This window comes from Amphiura filiformis, chromosome 16 (genome assembly GCF_039555335.1).
Source record: "Amphiura filiformis chromosome 16, Afil_fr2py, whole genome shotgun sequence".
In the NCBI taxonomy this organism is placed as follows: Eukaryota; Metazoa; Echinodermata; class Ophiuroidea; order Amphilepidida; family Amphiuridae; genus Amphiura; species Amphiura filiformis.
Genome location: NC_092643.1, coordinates 22,274,770 through 22,294,895, shown reverse-complemented (window position 1 = coordinate 22,294,895; position 20,126 = coordinate 22,274,770). Strand labels below are relative to the sequence as shown.

At 38.0% G+C, this 20,126-nt stretch overlaps 1 long non-coding RNA gene across 1 annotated transcript in view; it reads left to right on the top strand.

The window, feature by feature from the left end:
* Positions 1-448: 448 nt before the first annotated feature.
* The window catches only part of LOC140136525 (uncharacterized), a 29,620-nt gene continuing 9,942 nt past the window's right edge, over positions 449-20,126 (top strand). Inside the window, exons 1-2 of the long non-coding RNA XR_011856677.1 lie at positions 449-572; positions 2,161-2,296. This is a non-coding gene — a long non-coding RNA (uncharacterized lncRNA). The remainder of the gene's footprint in view (positions 573-2,160; positions 2,297-20,126) is intronic.

The window sequence follows — 20,126 nt, the reverse complement described above, 5'->3', positions numbered from 1 at the left end:
GATTTGCAGTCTCATGATCTGTAAAGTTTCAATTTGACCACGTGCATGTTTTGTTTACAAACAAAAATGCCCCGCCCCTTCAACGGGGGACCAAAATATTCGCAGACCCTATGTAGACATTTCCCCTGCGGTCTACCATGTCTACTGGATTGAACTGGATTTAGAGATTTCTTGATGACGTTCATAATGCTCTGTGCGTCAATGCGCAGGAAGTGTTGTGATTGTGAAAGCATCATTTTGTGGCTATGGACTCTTCGAGAAATTTCTAACTGGCAACATGTGACATAGCTGCAATAAATATAGTTCATACTCAGATGCTGAGCGACCACAGCGACAAGCTGTCGACTTTGGACCAATGAAGTAGAGCAATTTTCACAGCGTGACAGAAAAAGTCCTCTTTCATTGGTCAATATTCAATCACTTATCGTTCAGCGAGTGAGTACAAAGGTCTGTCGGCTTAGCAAAACATGACCTTTGACATGACATCGGCTGGCTGGTTGAAGAAAACGATTTCACGACTGAAAAGTTGGACTTTTGATCCCAGATGAGAGACGAACTTTCTTTTATCAAAGGTAAACATTGTAAAATGATGTTGAAAGGTACCTAATGAAACGTAGTAGCCTAGTAGTTTAGGTAAAGATGCAAATCAACGCCACCGGCACCATCATTCATGACCATAGGGCATAGCCTGGCCCGGGAGCCTGGCCTGGCATACAGCATACATGATACTGTGTTACAGTGTGTACAGTTTGTTGTGGTCGATGAATTCGACAGGCTTGTTGTTTAAAATATTAATTAACAGCCCAGGCCCTAGACATGCTAGACAGTGCCATTGCAGTGTATTTAATATTTTGCAGAATTCCTTTTACAAATTAAGGCTACTGCTAACCGTCCAGCACATATTATTTTCACAACTACGCACACGTTTGACGTCGCACGCGTATACCGGTGTACGCAATGCCAATGCCAAAAAGGATACTATGGGTATGCTAGGTGAATTCAAATTTGCCATCAAACTGCATCATTTTATATATCAAATTAAAGCCCTTGAGTAAAGAAAGCCAAAACTGAAAACCTTTTTTTCATAGCACTTTCCGTAGCAAAGTTATATCTTGTCAAAGATTGACTTTCATCAAAAAGATTCTGCTAGCAAAATTCCCCAAAACAGCATTTCGGTGGTGTTTCTAGATCCCGGGTTCTAGATCTTAGTCTCATGATGATAGCAGCTTTTTTTAATGGAACTGTTATCAAAATCTCTCTAAAATTCCATGTGCGATTGTCTTATCACCATAAAAAATCATATTTATTTGGGTCAAGTGAAGTATAGAAAACATATTTATGTAGGTTTCCTTGACCGGCCAGTTCTGTTAAATTTCTATGTAAATATGCATTGTGTTCTAGGCGAATTTGGCTGACTAGCAAATGTGTTAACTAAGGTTTGCCTGGCATATTACTAGTCATGCTAGTCTCGGGCCCAAACTGAATGTGGCTCTCAGTTTACATGTAGAGGCCGTCAGCCTTTCACCACCTTGTGGGTACAAATTGATTGTGTGTGTTCATGCGTCGGACACCACGCGCAGGGTGCAGCTTGCCACACAGCTGTTATCACGCATCATCATGCACACGCATGGAGATTGAACGACCATCGCAGCAAGTACCCACAAGATGGCGGCATATGACGTCACGCTGACGTCCTCTATTATGCACAACAGAAATCGGCTGCAACAGAGGCTACATAGCGATATTGCTCACTCAAACTTCAATTCTTGAAATGTGAAATTCAATTTCCAACACTCGACCAGGGAATTTAATTATTAAGTTTATAATTTTTAAAATGGTAAATTAAGTAAGTAGCTTTCACTCTGCAGACTTAGAAACTTGTTTGATTAAAATGACTATTTACAATGTACGATCGAAATGTACACAACACCAATGATAGACCAATGACAGCATGTTTGAATTTTGTGTGACTGCAATTGTGAATTCCTTGAAATTGCAAAAATAATAAAATTTGACATTGATAGTTAGAACTGACCAAATGATGTGTGGATTTAGCTGTATTTCATTTGGCAAAACATGATAATATTGATATTAAGTGCTGTATTTGTCTGGAGTCAGGAGTAGGCCCATTTATAATTATGGTCTCTTTTGTTTTTACAGATATTGCGATATCTAGAGAAATTTTAGTGTACATGAAGGTCATCATCCAAGGGAGGAGCGACAAACCCTAAAAGATGGACATTTTTGACCAGTTCAAAGAAAAGTTACATTCTGTGCAGCAAGACCTTTCTGATGGGTGAGTCAATTTAGTCTTTTTCTACAAGAATTATGCTACTATTTGTTGGTAAATAAAATCTGACTTGCATTTTGGGGGCCCTATTACTTTGTTTAGAAGGGAGACATGGCTTTGATACGTGCACATTTGAACTCTACACCCCATGGTAGTAGTAAGTGCATTTTAGCAATAATGTGTGATTTGCATGTAAAAAATAGATTCCTACTTAAATGTTAGTTTTCACTGATAGCTACTGATCGCATTGTTCCTTTTAAATTCGAGCCAAACAAATGAGGTAAAACAATGAAAATTGGTATTTCATTCCAGTACCTACAATGCGTGTATTTAGCTCGCCGATTATTAATATCATGATTATCGGGAGCTTTACGCAGCTGATGGGATTCAAACAAGACGTATAAGACGAATAGCGATATACACACAGTTTATGCGTCAAGTCAACGTACAGCGCTTATACAATGTGTGTATAATCTCGCCAATCGTATTATTTATTATGATTATTGGCGGAGCTACATGCAGCTGATGGGATGTACAAGACATACTACGAATAGCGATATGCATATAGTTTATACGGTACATGTCACTGATGCAATGAGTCAATACACAAGCAGGCGATGTATTTATTCAGCACTCGATCGGTGAGCTCAGAATAAAACCGGGATACTCAGGTTTTATTATTGTCTCGCCTGAACTTTGTTCAGGATGGGACTTAGAAATCACTATTTCTGTCTGTCCGTGCGTTTGTTTTTGCCAGCAAACGAGGACACACACTTGCACTTCACATTCAAACCGCGGACCACTCTGCAATGGGGGACCATCCTCGGTTTCTGGAGGCCTGCAAACGACCGCAAATGCATGTATAATGTATTTGCGAAATACGACCTCTATCGGTATATAAGGAATAACGTCCGCAGTTGCTAGGTTAAATTCCATACACACAAAAATACACAAACAAAATGGCGGAAAACGTCCTCAGTATGTCGATTGAGTACGGATTCAGACGACCACGTTTGCATGGTCCTCAACAGCGTCCACGTTTGGAGGCGATTACACGTGGGTGTGTGTGGGTAGGGGTGGGGGTGTGTGTGTGTGTCCGTCCGGAGCTGTATCTGGGGAACCGTAAGACCTACAGGGACGCTACTTGGTGGGAGGAAGGATATCCAAGTTTGCTCCGTAACCTTATGTTTTCGGTAAAAATATGCAAATTAACATAGCTAATTTGCATAATTTATGCGAAAATCAGCGTAAATTGATAGCGGAGTTTGTGGACAGACTATCTCAAGACCCATCGGGCGCATGGTAATGAAACCTGGTCACCCTGTTCTCACCAAGTAACTGAGTTCACGCGTGACGTCATATCCGCTTATTATTTTCCCGCGCAAACTGATTGTTATTTTTGCTAAAACTGCCGCTGACAGTCATAGCAGGGCGCATCGGATCATACCTCATAACAGGAATTACGCCTCGAGATTGCGTTTTACCGTCTATATATTTTTTTATCAATAACAATGTTGATTTAATTATTGAAGTTTGGTGGCTTTATATTTTTTTACTTAATAAACTTTCTGATATCTAATATTCTTCTGTAAAAGAAGAATTTTGTTGATTTTGTTGATATTTTTACACAAAACCACAATACTTATCGCTTTATATTTATCATTGGCGTGGTTTAGCCGAAAGAAATGTTGACGTTTTTATTAAAAACACCCTTTTAACTTCACTATACAGTTTACGAAACCCGGTAGCAGATTTTATTTTCTTGCACGAATCGTAGATCCTTAGGCCTCATAAGTCACAATGCACGCGCGATGTACACTGTTTAACCCCGCACGTTCATGCCTAAAAAAGCTAAACCTACCGTCATCACTGATCCCAGTATTTATTATTGATTGTTTTTATTATTGTTGATGCTACATGCTAGCCATGTACGTACTTGACGAGTTATGTACCACATCTGGGGTGCGGGTGCAGCGAATACCGGCCCTGCAGCCAATCAGAGAAGATTCTCTGTCTGGCACGATGTTGCAAACCTCAGACTAGACGCAGCACATGTGTATTTTTTGCAAAATGCAAGCGTGACCGTGACGGGAATGATCAACGCAATAACACGCTAACGTTTTTTGCTTTTGGGAGTTTGCTACATGACAGAAAAGCTGAACCATGAAACACATTTTTTGCAGTAAACATGCTCTTTATCAAGTGGAACTCTTAAATGAAAAGTTTGTCTGCCAACTGCTTTCTTGGAAAGATCGCGGAAAGTCAAGAAGTATAAATTCATTGCATGAATGGATTCCAGTGCAGTGCATGATCGGGATATAGGCCTATAAAAAGCGGTTTAACTGTGGAATATTATTTATCTAGATAGGCATATGAATAGGCAGTTTTCCAATCAAGTGAAGTAATATTATTTGAAATACCCGGGGAAATACCATGGTCACATTTTGATCATTCTATTGTAGGCCTACCTCTGGAATGAGGATATGCAAGCCTCACTGAAGTAAACCTAGACTTGTTTTCTTATCTTTGTTCATGACTTTGTTTTGACTCAATCGGGTCATGGATGACAATGCATGATGGTTTGTTTGATTGTGACAATGGTAAGTAGAAAATACTTTTTGGAGCTGTCATTGTTTCATTGTTGTTTTCTTTCTTATGTCTTGGCTTGACCTCCTTAATTACTAATTAGGATCTAGGCCTAAGAATTTGCAACTGGTAGCATCTTTTTTTTTTTTTTTTTTTTTCGCCTAGGTAATGCTAGGCCTAAAGTCATCATACCATGCATGCGGATGTCATAATTTTCGGCATGATGATGCCTGGCGGTGTTCAATCAAAAAGTTATTTTTAAACATCTTCCGAAGCCTGTGATAAAAATGTACGATACCGATATTTGAAAAGGAGTTTGGTCATTTAACAAAACTGATTTTTTTTTGGCACAGGCCTAATCATGATAATAATGTTTACACATGTCCGAAGTAGGCCTAAACAGCTAAATTGGATTCAGAATAATCCATACTTTTAAAACAAAGCAATCCGGGAAAGCAATGCTTAAATCCATCATGCGTGACCATACATGATAGTTTAACATGTTTAAGGCCGTAAAAAATAATGTTTTGGTTCTCGTCCAGAGGAAGTTCATGAATATATATTTTTTTAAATGTGAGATTCTGAGGGCTAACCCCCCTATAGAGTAGACCTACCACAAAAAGTATACTTGTAAGTGATCCGTGTTCTTTATAAATAGGCCTTAACTTATTTTTATGCATAGTTTTCTTAAAGTATCCCAAAGTCTAAAAATTGGTGAAAAATCTAAAAACAAACTCTGACAAATCCCAGAAATTGAGGAGCGGAGGGAGGGACGAGGACCAAAACAAAATAATTATTATAGGGTCTAAGCAGCCAAGATAGAAAGTCAGTTTTCATTCGTTTGATCTCATTTATTGGGTTAAAATGACCAGAAAACTTTCCTGACAGTTTTTTCGGGGTCCAAAACGCAACTTAAAAGGTTAAAAAAAGAGGCTCTCGTCCAGAAGATTTTAACAAATTAATGACTGAGGGAGAGAGGTTTTCAGGTATGGTGTCTTTAATGTAAAATTCCTGAGCACGTTTAAGTGGCCCAGCCAGGCGGGGGTGAGGGGGGAAGCTTCATCCTGTCCCTCTGGGATACTAGCTGTCCTGGTATTTAAAAAAAAGTAAAGCATTACCCATTTTTGACCATGTTCGTCAAAGTTTGCCCCCCTTGAAAGTTGCCTCCCCCACCTCCTGCACACCCTCTGAAAAGTGTTGGCTACGCCACTGGTGTACCCTTTTCATTTCAAAAATACTAAATCACAATTTGAATGACCTGTTCTTCACTTTTTTTAAAGCAATTTACAAACAATTTTAATTTTTTCGTAGTGATCACTGAATGGGTCTTTAGTCTGCGTCTAGGGATACATCATGTAGGCCTACATGCAAAATGTCAATTAAATAGTATACCGTATAAACAAAACTGAATGCATCTTTACACTGCATATCGGGCTGCAAAGTGCATACACACATTGATATTGTTACATTTCACTATCATCTTAATACTAATTATAGAAAGTTTGTCCGTCTGTCCAGGCGCTATCGCGTCTTGCAGCGAACTATCGCGATGCTATCGGCGTGCTTTCGCAGAGCGCGTGCACGCTGAGTATCAAGGCGGCTTGGCGAGTACTGGCCGAGGCGCAGTGCGGGTATTGGAAAGCATTACCGCGAAATCTAGTTTAATATAAAGACATAGGCCTACACGAATATGCACGTATAGGCCTATACATCAGGGCACTATAACAATAACATATAGGCCTAGGCCTATCGTCCAGGCTTTCTCAAAGTTTTTGCAATGTGTTTATGATAAACCAAGAACTTCTAAACATGTCTTTTCATTTATACACTACAACAATTTCAGAAACAAAGTAAGGGGCTGGTTTTTTCTTCGTAAGAGGAGGGGGTCCCAAATATACTGGGGTAATAAATTTTTGGAAAGAAAAATAGGTGGGAAGTGGCGGCACAAGGAATTCCGGGGGCATGGGGGACAAAGTGAATGTCAGGGGGAAAATCGACCAATTTAGCGCAAAATTGACACAAAAAGTGGACATTTACGTAATTTTGGGGTAGGCCTAATATAAAAGTGGGGAGGCGGCAAACTGGGGGAAAGAAAAAATATTGGGAAATGCCCCTCCCGTAAGCGCCGCCACTGGGGGTTAAAATTGTTAATGACCAATAAAGTCACAACTGCGATGTTTATTTTATTATTCAAAAAGACTGATTTCAATACACTTTTAGCCTAAAGTGTAGGCCTATCGGTGGTGGGGGCGCGGGGTGGGGTCATAAAATTTTTGTTGCGAAATAGGGGGTCGCTATTTTATTGCTGCCGACTTTTTAATTTGGGTCTCCCTCCAGCCCCCTAATGACATATAAAATTAATGTCATGGTTCTCGTTCCTCCTCCTCAATTTCTGGGATTTGTCAGAAGTTATAGAATGTTCTAATTTTTTAGACTTTGAAATACTTTAGGAAAAAGTTTATTAGGGAACATGAAATCATTTCCAAGACTTCTCATGGTAGGCATACTCTAGGGGTTTATCCTTCACATTTAAAAAAGGGCCTCCTCCTTTCCTCTAGCACAGTTTGCAAAAAAGCGAAACTACTAACAAAGCTAATTTTACATTGAAAAACAACAACAAGTAGGCCTAGTAAGTATTTACACATTTGTATCTAGATAGGCCTACCTGTCATATGAATAATATATGGAATAAAAGTAAGTTTAGTGGGCCTAGATTTTTTTATATAAACGTTTGTTATTTTTTGTCTTGTAAACATGGCGGGAATAAAAATGTAGACCCTAAAAGGGGAATCAAAAATATTTAGACCCTAAAAAAGGGATCAAACAATAATTTTTTTGTGTCCCAAGCGCAAGTTTTTTCACCCAACCGCACCCAAGTATTTTATAAACACGCCCTAAATAACGCACTATTGTACACGCTCATTTGAGAACTTTAATAATCTGCTACCGTGATTTCAGCTGATAGATAAGCTTGTTTATATGTTATATTTTTATTTAATTCAAATAAATATGAAATGTAAACCCGCAAGGTAGTAAAAACTTGGCCTACAAAATCACTCCGACTGGCGACTACCGACTAACGTGTAGCGATCCTGTACATCGTGCAATGACGGATGCATGGACTTGGCGCAAATTAGACCGAGCATATTTACGAAATTTTATCCCTACAACGAAATTAAATACACCAATAGTTGCTCGAAATGTCTTCTTTTCAGCATACTGAATGAATTCTATCAATATGACGGGAAACCCCAGCTTTGCAGCTTTTTGTCCGCTCTCTTGGAGCTCTTGGTTTATGGACATCGCCATGTTACACCGCGCTCGTGATAGTAAAAGCGACTGCGCGTTTATAGATAAGTCTACGCTCGCGCTGTAACTGAATTGTCGCTACAGCGCGATATGAACAGCGGTGTGGTGGCAGGAACGATACACACATGCTGATCACCTGATTAGTTTTTCGGCGAAAAGTATGCGCATTTAGTTGTTAATTTGCATGATTTATGCAGAACGCTTTTACAAATATGGTTGGAAATCTGAAGAAACCCACCTTGTGGAGCTGTATCTGGGGATCTGTAAGAACCCTAAGCGCTATGATGAGAGTGACGTATAAGTGACGTATGACGTATGAGTGACGTATGAGTGACATATAGGTGACGTATAGCTGACGTATAAGTGACGTGTAAGTGACGTATGAGTGACATATAGGTGACGTATAGCTGACGTATAAGTGACGTATGAGCGACGTATAAGTGACGTATGAGTGACGTATGAGTGATGCGTATAGCTGACATATAAGTGAGGTATAAGTGACGTATAAGCGACGTATAAGTGACATATTTTATTTTCAAGTGACGTATGAGTGATGTGTAAGTGACGTACGAGTGACGTATGATTGACGTATAGGTGACGTATAGGTGACGTATAAGTGACGTATAAGTGACGTATAAGCGACGTATAAGTGACGTATGAGTGACGTATGAGTGATGTATAGGTGACGTATGAGTGACATATAAGTTTTAAATTGACGTATGGGTGACGTATAAGTGACGTATGAGTGACGTATAAGTGACGTATGAGTGACGTATAAGTGACGTATGAGTGACGTATAATTGAGTGACGTGTAAGTGACGTATGAGTGACGTATGATTGACGTATAGGTGACGTATAAGTGATGTATAAGTGACGTATAAGTGATGTATAAGTGACGTATGAGTGATGTATGAGTGACGTATGAGTGACATACGAGTGACTTATGAGTGACATACGAGTGATGTATGAGTGACATACGAGTGATGTACGAGTGACGTACGAGTGATGTACGATTGACATATAGGTGACGTATAAGTGACACATAAATGACGTATAAGTGACGTATAAGCAATGTGTAAGTGACGTATGAGTGACGTATAAGTGGCGTAAGAGTGGCGTAAAAGTGACGTCACGAGTGACGAATAAGTGGCGTATGAGTATGAGTGGCGTATAAGTATGAGTGACGTCGAGTGACTTATGAGTGATGTCTGAGTGACGTATAAGTGACGTATGAGTGATGTATAAGTTTTAAATTGACGTATGGGTGACGTCACCTATACGTCACTCATAAGTGACGTATGAGTATGAGTGACGTATGAGTGACGTATGAGTATGAGTGACGTATTAGTATGAGTGACGTATGAGTGACATATGAGTATGAGTGGCGTATAAGTATGAGTGGCGTATAAGTGACGTCACGAGTGGCGTATAAGTGGCGTCGTGTGGCGTAAAAAGTGACGTGACGAGTGACGTATAAGTGACGTATGAGTGGCGTATGAGTATTAGTGGACGTATAAGTATGAGTGGCGTATAAGTGAAGTATGAGTGGCGTATAAGTGACGTCACGAGTGGCGTGTAAGTGACGTCACGAGTGGCGTATAGGTGACGGATGAGTGGCGTATAAGTGATGTATAGGTAACGTATGAGTGACGTATAAGTGAGGTATGCACGTTCTTCAAACTTGGTGGGTGGGTGCATCTTGACCCCAGACATAAGAAGTTTGTATTGGTTAGTGGATCAAGGTCACCTGAGGTCATCCAGGGGTTATCTGAGATCAAATTTGATCAATTGATTATTTTCAAATTGACGTATGGGTGACGTATAAGTGATGTATGAGCGACGTATAAGTGACGTATGAGTGACGTACGAGTGACGTAAAAGTGACGTATAAGTGACGTATAAGTGACGTATGAGTATGAGTGACGTATAAGTATGAGTGACGTATAAGTGACGTATGACTATGAGTGACGTTCGAGTGACGTGTAAGTGACGTACGAGTGACGTATGAGTGACGTATAAAGTGACGTTAAAGTGACGACGAGTTACGTATAAGTGACGTATGAGTGGCGTATAAGTGACGTATGAGTGGCGTATGAGTGACATATGAGTATGAGTGACGTATAAGTGACGTATGAGTGGCGTATATAAGTGACGTATGAGTGACGTACGAGTGACATACGAGTGACGTGTAAGTGACGTACGAGTGACATGAGTGCCGTATAGGTGACGTATGAGTGACATATAAGTGACGTATGGGTGATGTATGAGTGACGTACGAGTGACGTATGAGTGACGTATGAGTGACGTATAAGTATGAGTGACGTTTAAGTATGAGTGACGTATGACGTATGAGTGACGTATTATTTTATTTCATAAGGTCATTTTGGGGTCATCCAAGGTCACCCAGGGGTCATCTGAGGTCAAATTACTATAAACTGTCATGTGGCCATGAAAGTTGGTGGGTACAGTCAACATTTAGAGCCAAATTTTCAGAAGGTCATTTCAGGGTCATCCAAGGTAACCCAGGGGTCATCTGAGGTCAAATTACTACAAAGTCATATGGGCATGAAACTTGGTGGACACAGCCAACATTTATGCGTCAAATGTCGCTAATATTGATTTTCAGATGGCAAAGAAAGTGATAAAATGGTATACCTTTACAAAGAAATGTCATAACTACATAGGGTTTCAGTTTCTAAAAATGTCCTCTCTCGAAACATGGAAAACTCATTTTCAACCAAGGTCGACATGTGACTCGCTCCCCTTGATCAGGTCACATATATTTCCCCATCTGCTTTAAATGGATCATTAATCATGGTGTATACATACATATATGTATCATCCAAAACAGCAATACTATTAAAACAAGGCAAGTTATTTTTATTTTAATACTACACATACTTAGCATGTCATCATGCACCAGGTAAAATTGGTGTTTTTGACGTCTTCATGTCTTGGCTGATAAGACTGGAGACTGTTTACCCACTTCTCCACATGTATGTGTGTGTCTGACCAATTTAGTTAAAATTTTGACTAATGCTCTCAGAAAAGCTCAAAAACAAGCGAGCGCGAAAGCAGGCGAGACTCGTGGTTCGAGAACCGCCTTGTAAATGTTAAATTTTACTGTAAGTACAGCATTTTAGGCTTAGTCTTTCAAAGGGAATTTATGTACACCAATGGCCATTACAATGGTGCAAAAATTAGAAATTAAAAAAAAAATGAGTATCACTCTCCTCAAAACTTGCCAGGTGAGCTGTAGGCGAGTGATTTTAATCACTTGTATTATTACCAGCTAATGTCAGAGTTATAGTGCAAAGTCTAAGTGCTCCAAATACACAGGCAAAAGGAAATCTCACCGGGGGGACTGTCCCACCTTGCCCCCTCTTGGCTAAAACACTGTTTGATGAGAGTCAGGGACTGCCTTTAAGTTTTAAAAGGAGAGCGAGAGCAATTGCTCTCTACTGCTCTCCTTAAATCTGATTTTTTAGAGAGTGATTTTTAGCTCCCCTTGGTTGACAGTTCTCTTCTTACATTCTATTGTAAATGCTCTTAACAGCTCTCTTTGAAGGCTCCAGAAGAGCTAATTTGCATAAATGCTAATTAATTATGCAAATATGCAAATTGGGGGGCAGCTTCACTATATAATACATTTTGGAAACACTTTGACAAAGTTTCAAGGCAAAAGTATGCAAAATAAAAGTACCCTGAACATTTATGCATGCATTTGGCAAAAATTATATGTTAATGAGCTTCTCCTGTCATTTTATCTCATTAACTTCCAATTCTCACCTTAACTTAAAAATATGAACTTTCTTGATGCCAAAATCTCAATTGTAATAGGGTAAAAAAGTGATGGCAGTTGGTGGTGGGGGATGAGCCATTAATTTGGTCACCCAATGTGCTGATAGTGATAGCATATTTGTGTAAACCTGACTCGTTTTATAACTTTTAAAATGTGTGGGTTTTTTTTGTTACAAATACAATACAAGTTTACAAAAAGTGAAAATTAATTTTTGTTCATATTAATTACAGCTACTTTGTGGTTTGAGAATTGATTCCCCAATAAATTCCAGGTCAGTGGACAATGTCTGGCCTAGATCACAGCTTATATGTGTTGTTTAGTACAAATGCTTGACACCACAAACAGTGCAAATATATCCATTTCAATTTTCACTTGATTAAATTGCATATTTTGGAAATTATATATTATTTTTAAGAGATTCAAACCTTTCAGTGTCTTCAAATATCAACAGTTTGCCTTGTGTTGGAGAACAAACGGAAAGATTAATTGTCTTCTGTAGTAAACCAAAAGGATGTCCTACAGGTAAAATAATTATTTCCACTAGAAAAAAGGGGGCTCAAAAATGTTTTTAAAACTTATGGTCTGAAGATGGTCACATCAAAAACTTGTGCACATAATTTTCCACACTGGGATATTTTTGCGGGGTGAAAAATTCACGGCTGCCTGTTCGACTGTGGAAAGCGCAAAAATTCCCGCCATACAGTATGTCTTCAATTTGAAACCAACCTTGAGCATGCACACTGTATTTTTTTAATTGATCAGTAATTATATCCACTTGTAAGTAAGCTTATCTTTATCAATAATTGAACTTGATATTTTAGTGTACATACAGTATCGCCTTTTGTAATTGTATGAAAAATGCATGGGGGAGGTAATATTAGGCTGATTCTGGTGCACTCTGCTGGAAAACTGATGGAAAGCAGTCCATAAACTTGCTAAATGCCATCAATGTGTAAGCCTTACAAAGGTTTTGAAGTCCATTGGGGAAAGTATTTTGCCCTCCCCCCCCCCCCCCACTCAAACTTGGGCATAATGCTTGAGGTGCTTAAATGTATAATTGTGTGCATAAGGCTATTCAAAAAATCCTTTGTCTCAAAGCTCCCGTGCACGTTAGTAAAATCATGCACATTAGGTAAATATAAAGTCATATTTTTATTTTTCCCTTTTTAATTTTTTTTTTTCAACAAAACCCGAAAAAATAAAGCTCAAAGTTGTTGTTTTTTATTTCAACATGTTCAAGATTATGAGTTTTACGCAAAATAAAACTGAGCAACTAAAGATATGGGCTGTATTTGTGATTTACTTCTTTAAACAGTCGTATAGCACATTGTGTATGGATATCACAGTATGAAAATGCATAATGGTCACCTTGACAAGCATTTCAAAATTCTGTATTACCGTATTCGTCCGAGTATAGTCCCACGTTCGAGTATAATCCCACCCCCATTTTTGAAAAATTTCAGAAATTGTAAAAAAAAAAAAATTTCAAGATATTTTGTATTTTAATATGAAAATTGATAATTTGTATTCATGTCATACTCTATTAATGATTTCAAAATGCATTTTGAAATCATTAATAAGTATGACATAAACAAAAGTATCAATTTTCATATTAAAATACAAAATATCTTGAAATTTTTTATATATTTTTTTTTAAATTGAGTATAATCCCACCCCCAATTGTGAAAAATTTTCACATAAAAAGCGGGTGGGACTATACTCGGACCAATCTGATAATTTTTTTTTTTTTAAATCGCATTCCGCATTAGGTTTTCAGAAGCTGAAGAGCTTTGCGACAAAGGATTTTTTAGTACTTTTTTTTTTACTTCCAAAATATGCCAATAAGTACCGGTAAACATGATTACCGGTATTTTAAACAATTTATAATATTTTTGTTAAGAAAAAAATGGTAAAAATTCTAACCATTTAAAAGAGGGCCATGGACCCTATGACCTATATCCGGATGTAAACAAGTTAGGAGGATATTTATTTTGGTAAAAATTAAAAGATCACAGTATTAGCTCCATTTAACTAAGCAAGCAAGCTAATACAACTTATGTTTGGTGGCAAGGGATGTAAAAAATATCCGATTTAGGCCGTGTTTCCATAGGAGTTCAAGTGTGAAACAGCTCCGAAAATCTTAGTTCCCCAAAGGAGTCAATATGTTTCTTTATGTATTTCTTACATGTACATGGGGAAACAAGAATTCTCTTGAAATTTCAAAATTACCTGCAATTCCCAAAATGTTCAGTGGGATGATCTTTCCATTCCACATTTTCTCCAGCCTGAATTATCAAGCTTGTAAACAGTAAGTGACCCATATTTTTAACAAGTATGGCTTAAAGGCCATTTATGCATTACCAAGATGCTAGCAAAAACAACAGTTGGGTTATAAGGCTTAATAGGCTATATCTTATTAGATAGAATGAACTAAATACTGTTCTGCTTTATGAGCTCATATGACATCCCTTTAAAAAGTGACAGATGATATTGGTAAAGAATATGATAGGGTTTTTAAGTGCTCATATCCTGTACAGGCCAAGGAAAAATTATATTCTTGTCTTTCTGGAGTAGGCCTGTTGGAAAAAAAAACTTTTTTTTTGGCATACATGTAGCCAACAACGCAACTAAAAATGTCAATGAGAAGTGGATTTACATCAGTGGTATAGCATTAGTCATCTTATGGGGGGCACCGGATCTGATTGTGGGGCCACCGGGCCTGGGGTTGCTCAAACCATTTTTCTGCCAACTGTAAGTCCGATTTTCTTTGAAAGGGGGGGTCCCAAATTTACAAAAAGTCAGCGTCAATAAAATTGCCCCCCTATTTTGGCAACAAAGATTTTATGACCCCCACCACCGATATACCTTGCCCCCTAAACAGGCTAAAATTGTATTGAAATCAGTCTTTTTGAATAAAATAAACATACAACTGACTGGTCATCTTGTGACTCCCTACATTTTGGTCATCAAAAATGTTATGACCCCCACCCCTATTTTTCTTTCCAAAAATTTATGACCCCCCTCCCCCCCCCCGTATATTTGGAACCCGGCTTCTGAAGAAAATGATAGCCCCCTTAGCTTCAAAAATTAAGGCATATTGATGAGTGACTTTGCCCTACATGAGAGTTGCAGGAATTCTACTGAACTATGGCCATTTTTGGTTCTTCCCAATGCAAATTACATTATAGTGTAAAAGTCAGAAATCTGTCTCTTACACTTGGAAGATTCTGGCTTGTTTCTAAGTTGTTTCTGGCCCCGTTTCAGATTATTTAAACCCTAATCCTAAACCTTAACCCTAAACTCTAACCCTAATCCTAAACCCTAATCCTAACCCTAAACCTAAATCCCTATTCAAAAGCATGTAAAAAATGAACCACAGTTCTTCCCTGCATTTTGACAATTAATTATATTTCTTCTACATGTACTTTGTTCAGTTGTTGTTCAGACATTCTTGATTCTTGAACATGTTCATAGTTAGCTATAGTTCAGTGTTAAAATGGCCTGTGGTTCAATCCCAGGGATCAATAGGGATATCCCACAGTGTTTTATATCAGTGAGCTGTACACATAATAATCTATTCATTTATGTTGGCCTTGGTTATAAATTTCAATATATATAGGAGATTGCTACATGTATGTCACGTAGGTCACAATGCACGTGCAGTTGAACAGAGAATGTAAACAAAACTGAGAAATGGTGATATCCCACGCTGATTTCATTTGAAAGGGATAAAGTCTATAGTCATAGGAACAAGTCAATAGTTTATTTACTAATTAATAAACCAGTGTGTAATTTGACAGTTTGTTGAACTTTCAATCCGCTCTTCCATTTGAAATCCATACTCCTCCTGTGGAAGATTGAGCTACGAGTATTTAAAGTCCTATTCAGAGGGATTATGGGTTTCAAATAGAATAGACAATTTCTCATTGTGGAAGACCAGGGGCACTCAAGTTTGGTTTGGGTAGGGGGTGTGCTGAATTTGAAAGTGGACCCATCAGTACTAATTTTGCAAGAAATTTGGACCCATCGATATATACCAAATGTCAAAATTTATGGCCAAATTTAATACAAATTGTTGTAGTTTTTACAACTTTTTCCCCTAATTAAGAATCAAAAAGTGAGGCGAAATTGGGATATTTTCCGAAAAAAATGAGAAAATTTTAAAAGAACCCATCCATAATACCAAAATTGGCCTGAAAAAAAGAGACCATTGATATACCCAAGGCCAAAAATGATACCCATGTTTTCATAAAGGCGCAGGATTGGTCATTGCACAAATAGCCTTCAATTGCAAGAAAGTGTGCAATTTGTATAAATAGCACAAATTGCACAAATAGCCAGTTGCTTAAGCAATTTTCACAAATTGCATAAATAGCCACAGGTGTTGCAATTTGTGGAATTTATGTCAGTAAATTGCACAAATAGCCTACAGTTGCAGGAAAGTGTGCAATTTGTACAAATAGCACAACTAGCAACGTATGTAAGCAATTTTTACAAATAGCATAAATAGCCACAGGTGTTGCAATTTGTGGAATTTATGTCAGTAAATTGCACGAATAGCCTACAGTTGCAGGAAAGTGTGCAATTTGTACAAATAGCACAAATAGCAACGTATGTAAGCAATTTTTACAAATTGCATAAATAGCCACAGGTGTTGCAATTTGTGTATTTATGTCAGTCAATTGCACAAATTGCCTACAGTTGCAAGAAAGTGTGCAATTTGTACAAATAGCACAAATAGCCATGTACGTAAGCAATTTTTACAAATTGTAGAAATAGCCACAGGTGTTGCAATTTATGCAATTTATAAAAGCAGTGAGGACAATATCCGAGTTGCTTCCAGTAAGCGCTATTTGTGCAATTCGTGCAATTGGTGAAAAGAAAATTTAAGGAAGAATAATACATTACAGGATGTTTATGAGCAAAAAGAAAATCCGTCAACCACCCTAACTACGGTTATACTCAACTTTTCCGGGCTCGCGCTGCGCCATTTCTTTCGAGAACCGCTTAATTCATATCATCATCATCATCATCATCCTCATATTCATCATTATCATCAGGGATCATATCGGAGTCATCATCATCCTAGGCATCATCATTATAGTCAAAAGCTGCATCGCGCAGTGTGATGATATTATATTCAATTCATCATCCGAGTCATACTGAATCTGAGGCATCGCCATCTTGTCATCCTCATCATCATGGTCATCGTGATCATCCAAGTCTTCATCGTCATCAACAATATTTAGATTTAGCTCTTATTCCTGCTAATAGGGAAATTAGACTCCCAAAATAGCGCTGTCCCATTGCTTTCGAGAACCGCCTTATTACAAACCGAGAAAATTTAAGGAAGAATGATACGCACGAGGAAGTTTAGAAAGAAAAAACAAGGCCGAAAACCGCCCTAACTACGGTAACACTCACCTTTTGGGGCTCCCTAATTTCATTAACATAAATAAAATGACACCTTCATTCATTTTGTCATTATGTTTAGGCTTGGTTGGGGGAATGCTAATACAAAAAATTTCCCGGTTGATTTAGCCCTTATTCCCGCTAATAGCGTAATCATCGTCGTCATCATCATTATCATTATCATCATCATCGTCGTCAACATCATCATCATCATTTATATCATCATCATTATCATCATCATCATATTCATCATTATCGGAGTCATCATCATCGCCGCTGAGACTTGATGGCTTTGTTGTAACTCACCTTTAACTAACTTATACATCGTGGGGGTAATTGACAAAAAAAACCTGTATCTCTGGGGGGGGAAACTCGCCTGGTGGACTCGCGTTTCGTACAGTCATTCCTGACCAACCGACCCTAGTTGAACACCAGTGATTGCGCTCATTCGAAGCAACTCAAATAAGAAACAAATTCGAGCATGTACATGATGCCGTTTCCACCAATTTCACAGACAGGCCCATACACAGGATTTCATTTAGGGGTGCTGATTTTGAAACTGGAATTTTTTGCAGGGGGGGGTAATTGCATAAATTGCACAAATTGCTGACGGCTAGAATGGACTTGGTGATCAATGTCATAATTTCTCATATAGTCGGCACGTTAAAGTCCTTTCCACCAATTGCACAAATAGCGATCATTGGAAGCAACTAGGATATGAGAAAAATAATCTAAGTTCAAAATTGCATAAATTGCACAAATTGCTGACGGCTAGAAGGGACTTGGCGATCAATGTCATAATTGCTTATATAGTCGGCACGTTAAAGCCCTTTCCACCAATTGCACAAATTGCACAAATAGCGATCATTGGAAGCAACTAGGATATGAGAAAAATAATCTAAGTTCAAAATTGCATAAATTGCACAAATTGCTGACGGCTAGAAGGGACTTGGCGATCAATGTCATAATTGCTTATATAGTCGGCACGTTAAAACCCTTTCCACCAATTGCACAAATTGCACAAATAGCGATCATTGGAAGCAACTAGGATATGAGAAAAATAATCTAAGTTCAAAATTGCATAAATTGCACAAATTGCTGACGGCTAGAAGGGACTTGGCGATCAATGTCATAATTGCTTATATAGTCTGCACGTTAAAGCCCTTTCCACCAATTGCACAAATTGCACAAATAGCGATCATTGGAAGCAACTAGGATATGAGAAAAATAATCTAAGTTCAAAATTGCATAAATTGCACAAATTGCTGACGGCTAGAAGGGACTTGGCGATCAATGTCATAATTGCTTATATAGTCGGCACGTTAAAGCCCTTTCCACCAATTGCACAAATTGCACAAATAGCGATCATTGGAAGCAACTAGGATATGAGAAAAATAATCTAAGTTCAAAATTGCATAAATTGCACAAATTGCTGACGGCTAGAAGGGACTTGGCGATCAATGTCATAATTGCTTATATAGTCGACACGTTAAAGCCCTTTCCACCAATTGCACAAATTGCACAAATAGCGATCATTGGAAGCAACTAGGATATGAGAAAAATAATCTAAGTTCAAAATTGCATAAATTGCACAAATTGCTGACGGCTAGAGGGACTTGGCGATCAATGTCATAATTGCTTATATAGTCGGCACGTTAAAGCCCTTTCCACCAATTGCACAAATTGCACAAATAGCGATCATTGGAAGCAACTAGGATATGAGAAAAATAATCTAAGTTCAAAATTGCATAAATTGCACAAATTGCTGACTTGGCTAGAAGGGACTTGGCGATCAATGTCATCACCGCTTATATCGTCGCTACGTTAAAACCCTTTCCACCAATTGCACAAATTGCACAAATAGCGATCATTGGAAGCAACTAGGATATGAGAAAAATAATCTAAGTTCAAAATTGCTTATAAGGCCAGTACGTTAAAGCCCTTTTAACCTTTGCATTTACTTCTAGCTATTTGTGCTATTTGTACAATTTATATATGTGGCGAAATGTAAAATTTCCCTATACCTTAAGTATAGGAAATTTACTAAAACAACCAATCCTGCGCCTTTCTCCATGTTTTCAGCACATCCCTGTGTGGTAATTTGTACCCTGGGGTGGAAGATATCTATATAGGTAAAGCCATATACAGGGGGAACATGGGTTTTAAAATAAGAAACCCTAGCCAATTCCATTTGAAAAACATACTCCTCTGTGGAAGACTTTTTCACAGGGTTATGGTAGATTATGAATAGAATAGCCCAATGAATCATACCTGCAGGTGGAAGTTCATTGAATGTTTTGAAATGGAACCAGTCAACTAGCAAGTCAGGTTCATGCTGTCTGGCAATTCAAGGTCACATTTTCTGTGCATATGTAAAGGAGTTACTGACACTGAACAATGTAGTGTCCCTATTCCAGAAAAATATAGTACAAATTTTTTTGATTAAAAAAATATTATCCTGTTTTGCAAAATGAAACATCCTAAAAATCCTAGTTCTAACTGGTAAGCTAAATTTTAATATTTTTGCAATTTCAAGAAAAATGGGCCAAAAACATGCAATTTTGCATGTTTCTTACAATTTTGTAGTCACAAAATTCTAGGACTTGATGTAGGTCTAAGCATTCAAAATCTTGGGTATAGGCTAAGAGTTAGCACTATTAACTTATAATTTTAATATGTTATGTTATTTTTGATAATTTGTTATTAAAAAGATGAGAAAATGTGCTT